The sequence below is a fragment of the Oryzias latipes genome, chromosome 22 (genome assembly GCF_002234675.1).
Source record: "Oryzias latipes chromosome 22, ASM223467v1".
NCBI classification, from domain to species: domain Eukaryota; kingdom Metazoa; phylum Chordata; class Actinopteri; order Beloniformes; family Adrianichthyidae; genus Oryzias; species Oryzias latipes.
Genome location: NC_019880.2, coordinates 15,445,577 through 15,452,301, shown reverse-complemented (window position 1 = coordinate 15,452,301; position 6,725 = coordinate 15,445,577).

The following is a 6,725-nucleotide window of genomic DNA, read 5'->3' as shown; positions in this document are numbered from 1 at the left end:
GTCCATTTTCTTACGTGTTACTAATAAATGATTGTGAGTTAGCGTAGTCACTTAAACGTTTGTTTTGTGGTATCAGTCCATTTTTCTTACGTGTTACTAACAAATGATTGTGAGTTAGCGTAGTCACTTAAACGTTTGTTTTGCGGTATCAGTCCATTTTCTTACGTGTTACTAACAACGTTTGGAGTTACTGGTATTATGAAACACTAATGTGGCTAATGTGTAGCGTGCTACAAACAAGCTGTAGAGTTATTGAGAAAGCAGTTAATTAAGTCTGACTGACAGATTTATCTCTGACTTTTTTTGTCTCGCTTAATGCGCCTTATAGTTCGGAGCGCCTTAAATATGACAGAAGTTCAAAAATAGACCATTCATTGATGGTGCGCTCTACAGTGCAGAAAACATGGTAGTTAAGAATTAATAAGGAAACAACAAGATGAACATCATCTCCACCAAGTTGTGGTTTGAGCCTTTATTTTTTCCTAATGTTTGTCTTGTTTGTGTCGCTCCTGCTCCTCCTTTTATCCATGAGTTATCTTTGATTTGCAGGCCATCGGATTCAACCGGACAAGACCAGAGATTTGAAATGTTGACCCACCAGGTCTCAACAGCTGTGTCGTAATCTATTCTGTAGCGTCCAATGTACTCCCTCCTCTTTCCCGCTCTGGTGAATTGTAAGGTCCTTAATGTGTGAGATCAAGAGGAAAATAAGGCTATCCAAATGGAATCAAGTCACACAAGGGGGTTGCCCCCGCTTGCTGCAAAAAGGCCCCACCAACAGAAAGGCCAGAAGAAGATGGAGCGCTCGGACTGTAATTCCTTTCCCAGCTATTAGCCCGTCACAGCTTGCCGTTTTCTCCTTTGCTTGGTTCACTTCTCATGGCCCTCCCCGGCCTGTCGGTCTTTGATTAATTCATTAATTCACAAACAGAGGCTAAATAACATCTCGCTGTAAGTTGAGCTCAAATTAGACGCATCAGTCTTTACTGCCCCAAACTGATCTGAGGGGGAGGATGAAAAAAATAAAGTAGCATAACCGAATAAATGGATCTCTGTCCGTTGGACCTGATAATTTGTTGCATTTTCATGTTTTATTTATGCTCAGAGAAGCTGCCTGCTCTCGTATATCACAAGCCAAGGAGGGTATTGATCTAGTATGACTGTGCAGCCCTTTAGCCACAGCTACGGCCCATGCAGTTTGTATGCAGTGCGAGCGTCTAACCCTCTCTAGCCCTTATGTGTTGGCTCTCATTCACTGGTCCCCCCCACCTCCACCTTCTTGGCTCACACAAGGTTCAATCCCATTCCCATGCATTCAATATTCCCATTATAAGCTCATTAGTCTCCTCATTGTTTTGGACTCATTAATAGGATATCCATCGCCGTAGACACCTCTGAATTAGCATGTCACAGTGCGGCCGCTTTCAAAAACGCACAGGGGTGGTTTTGCAGAGTTGCCTCTTTGCGGGTCTGCGCGCGTCTTCTGTGCATTACGTCGACCTTGAGTTTGCTGACATGACGGTCCCTCTAGAAACCTGCTGACACACTTCATGCAGCAACGCACATACACACACACACACAAGCCTGCGCATGCATTCACTCAAGCCCTCCCTGCACAACCTTTATCCAATTGCTTGCCTCTCCCAGAGGTTTGTCCATCAGATATGTAGGAGACATCTCTGAGGGGCGGAGGGGGGCGTGCATGGGGGATTTTAACATGCGAAGCAGGTCCTCCAGTGTGTTCATATTGATCCTCTGAGGGCTCCCAGGCCCAGTTTTCTTTTTTTTTTTCTCCTTTCCTCCTCTAGGCAGTGGAGGCCATTCATCACCAAAGCCATGACTGGACAACTCAAATAGTCATCTCTGTCAGAAAATGAGCTGCAACCGGCTGCAGCAACAACTAACTTCTCTATCTCTGTGGCTTCCTGGTTCTGTTGACCTATCGTCTTCTCTTTGTATGTTAGTTTTTATGCAGTTCCTTCTATAGGAAATCTAAAACCTGGCACAAAATTTTTTAAATCATACCAGATGTTTATATATATATATATTTTTAAAGTCACTCTCTAATCATCATTTGATCTATTCTAGTGGTATTTTAATTATGATGTTTTTTTAGCCAATATTTTAAAAACGTATGGTTTGTAGGACATTTTTTCAGCAATTTTTTTGCCTGCTCCTGATTCACAACAATTTTCGTAAAGAAATACTCAAGAAATAATCTGAAATTTTTTGTATGTTTGCCCTGCACCATGAAAAAAACTACTTGCCCTTGTGCTATCTTGTGGGGTCCAGATGACCCCACTCCCAACGTTAACGTGCCTTGGGTCACCTGGACCCCACAAGATAACACAAGGGTCAATAGAACATGTTAAAAACACAATTTTCATTAGAGTGGGTCTTTAACTTTGCTCCAATAAAATAGAAATATCTTTCTCTTTTTCGTGGGTTTCTGCTGTCCTTCTTGCCTTCTTCCTGCCACACCTACGTCCTCTTCTACATCCTGATCGTTGATTGATAGTGACTTTCAGTGCCATGGGGGAGAACCGCATCCCAGCTGGGCTGCCAACGACTGCAGCCTGAACCTAAGTTTGGGCAGTGACAAGGACAAACGGGGAGAAAGAAGGATGGTGGGTGGGAGCAGAGAGGAGCATAGCCTCAGCATCGGATGTGTTTTAAATAACTTTGACAGAGCGGTTTGAACTGTCTCTCTGGGCTGGAGCTAATCTGATGTGAGAGGATACCACACTGAGGCTTGATAGGACACAGAGATAGAGGAGGGGGGAGGACGAGGCAGAGCCAGGGAGAAAGGGTAATAGAGGTGCTCACTCAGCTGGTGGGAAATCTGCCCTCTCCATCTTTTTATCTCTCCAGCCTTTCCCTTTCTCGCGTTTGCCCTGCCTCCCGTGCATCCATTTACCGTCAACCCCCACCCCGACTGTCCCCTCTCCCTTTCACACTTTGCGTCACTCACACCTCCTTCCATCTCCCTGCCTGTCGTCCCCTCTCTCATCTCCCCCTCGCCTCGCCGCCGCCTCCCCTTTCTGTCTTTCACAGACAATTTAGGAAGTCACAGCCTCTCCCTTCCATTTATGAAATTGCTCATGTTATTTTCTGCCCCCTTACCCCTTGTGGCCAGCTCCCCCTCATAAGTCCTACTGCCTTCCTCTCAAATTGTCCCCACATGACCTGGTCTTCCATCCAAAAGACGTGCAGCTCAGTGGTTCATGGTCTAAAATAACAAAAATCTGTCCAGAGGGCAATTTTCTCTGACAGCACAGCCAACTCCCAACACTGCGACCCTGCCATAACATCCAGTGTCCATCCTTAATCCCCACCTGTGGCCTCTTGTTTACCCCACCACCCTCTGGCCGCTGTAAAAAGGCGTCCATTTTTTCCTGTGGCTGCATCCTGTTTTATGGCGTCCTGCTCAGAGGCCAGTGCTCTTATGAGTGTTGTCCAGGAGATGATGCAGTCAAAAAGATTTAGAGGATCTCCAAATGTCATTTTCTTCATGCAATGGTGAACCACAACAGCAATTTTGGGACCTTTGATTGAATTTGACCACAGCTGAGTGTCTTTGACCACTTGGGGGCAGTGGAGCGAGGTGCAAGCACAACACTTCATGGCATTAGGACATTATGAGGAGAATCTGCAGCAGCAACCCACTCATCCAGAAGATCATTACTCAGTTTGGGTCCATTTTTAGACAAACTAGCATCTTTAGTTAAAAAAATATAAAAAAAAAGTTACATCAGATTTGAATGAACTATACAGATATTAATTCATGTTAAACTTGTTTTTTGATGTCATGCAGTGCAGTCTGTTGTTTTGAAGCAAAATTAAGCTAGAATAGTGAAAATGGTACTTAAAATAACCGTGCATTTCGTCGTACAAGCACAAAACTTGGTGTGGATCTAACTCGGGATCCCTTCTTTCAGAAAAGCACATTGCTTACAAAAAAATCCAAGATTTTAAAATATATATAAGATTTATCCAGTATTCTGTAGGTACTCCTCAAGTTAAAAGACAACATTTTGTGCATTAACAAACCATATTGTTGAGACTGGGCCACATAAAATCTAATGTATTTGTAACAATTGAGTGTACCCTTAGAAAAAATGTAGTCTTTTAAGTGTACAAGTATACTTGGTCTATGCTAAAAGTGAAGTAGTATACTTGAACTTTTCTTTTTATACACTATCTATGTATTGTAAACTTTGCTGTGTACTTCCTATGCTACACGTACATGTTCTATACTTGCTTAACGTATACTTAAGTAAATTTAATAAAATAAGCTCCAAGGGTCCTACTTTTTGGTAAGAATGGCCGCCATCTTTAAAAATGGCCACCATTTTGGGGTTTTTGAACAGGGGCAGAGCTACAGGGGGGCAAAACGCTCCAACCCCTCATTTGATGCACACTTTCTGAGTCAATCTTATTGTCCTTATTGACAAGGATTAAGAAACTATCTTTATTTGCCACATCTTTGTTTTGTGTATGTTGGCCCATCTGGGCTTTCAAGAATTCCTACACATTTGTTTATCTTTTTTTTTGCTACTACTTTACATTAGTTATTGCATCTACGCAAAACGAGCTGCAGTTTTGATATTAATAGCATTAATAAAGCAGTTCGAAATATATATATATATTATGATCCTTTCAACTGTAATGGCTGTCCATTGCTGGTCTTATTTACCACCTTTCCAATTCTTTTGCCCCCCCCCAAAATAAAATCTTCTGGCTCTGCCACTGACTTTTAGCCATACTATACTTTTTGCTAAGTGTATGACCGCCATCTTTTAAAAAGCTGGATTTTTGCATTTTCTGAAAGAGGAGATCCTTAGGCACCCCCATGCCAAATTTGGCCTATGTTCCACAAAATGCACAATTTGTTTGAAATATCAACCTAACCAGCTCGACTACAAATGTATATCTGGTTTTATAACAACATAGAGGAAATCATTCTTAAATAAAACAAAAAAGGAACTGAAAGCAACAATGCAGTGCGTATTCCTTTATCATTTAGTTTAAAATAAATATTTTACTATAATTTGTTGGGACAAATCTGCAAGGCAGTGACCATGTCCTTTTTTTTCATGAGGTGCAAAGAAAATAATTAAAAAAACAATAATTTAAAAAAATATTTTAAATTCAAAAAGTTTCAATTTGGATATATTTATATAAAAAAACATGTTTTGTGTGGCTCCCCCTCAAAAATCAACAGAATCTTCAAAATCTCCCGTTCTGCAAAAAACAAAAATTGTTTTTAATAAAAGCGGATTACTTTTTACCCATTTTATTAATGGGATGCGACCCTGCCTGCTGTAATTGGTTGTAGTGTAGTGGGGCGTGCAACCTTCACCAATATAGAGGACCCGTGTGAAAAGGAGTGCAAGGATGCGTGCATGCCTAACCTGTGACTGTGTGCATGGAGGCACATACAAATACACGTTTCAGGATAGTGTGTGATGTAGAGCAGAACAGACGGAGCCACGTGGATGGAGGGAGCGGGACAATGTGAAAGAATATAAAAAGAAAAAAAAAAGTGGAACCTTGATGGTGTTTGGCTTCCTGCAGGGGAGGCGGGTGGCAGGATGAGGGAAAGAAGGGAGGCTGAGTGAAGGATGTATGTGTGAGAGGTCAGTGATGGAGTGTGGCGGCCCGTCCTTGTGCCTCCTCAACTGCTCTCCTCTCAGCCTTCCCCTCACTCCTCTCAGCCTGTTTCTGGCTCATTACCCTCTCTGCCAGCAGACTTTTCCCTGGGCGGCGGTGAAAAGAACTGTCCTCTCTCCCTCTGACCGACACTCGCAGCCTGAGCTCTGCCCTGCCCTCTTGATATTAATCAACACACACACACACACTGCTTCACACACACACACTGCTTCACACACACGCACACACACACACACACACACTCTCCAGTGAGCTCCTCTGATGGACTGGGCCCTGGGCAGCCGTATCTTCTGCAGACTCTCACTTGCAAATGACATATCTAACCTTGTGGCGCAAGAGAGCACAAGATATTATTATTTTTCATTATATATTGTCAGAGACTGGAAGATGTGAGTGTTGCTTCACCCAAAGAAAAGAAAAATGACAGCTAAAAAAAATCATTTTGTTTCAAGGTAAAATTATACAATATCAGTGTTAACTCTTCATTAATGTTAATATGACTAACAGACATATCAATCTATAGTTTCTCACGTTTCACCCACAAATATTCAAATTTAGGAGCAAAAACTTTTATTTCATTTAAATTCTCAAACGAGCATGCTGCAATTTACTCCGATGATCTTTTGATTGATTTTAAATGTGCTCCCGTTGGTCTTTTAGTTATGATTGTGCAGTTTTTAGCCAAAATGAAAAACCTGTGTTGTTAGGACACAGGAGCTTGTAGCCTATGTCAAAAATATGACCTTTTTCAAACTGCCTTTTTTCGTCTGCTCCTGTTTCACAACAGTATGGAATGATAGATAGATAGATAGATAGATAGATAGATAGATAGATAGATAGATAGATAGATAGATAGATAGATAGATAGATAGATAGATAGATAGATAGATAGATAGATAGATAGATAGATAGATAGATAGGTAGACTTTATTAATTTCGAAGGAAATTTCAAGTGGCCAGCACAATCCTTCCTAAAACAAATAAAAACACAATACATGGATAAAAGTCTAAAAGGATAAAAAGTAAATGAGTACAATTAACTAAAATCAAGT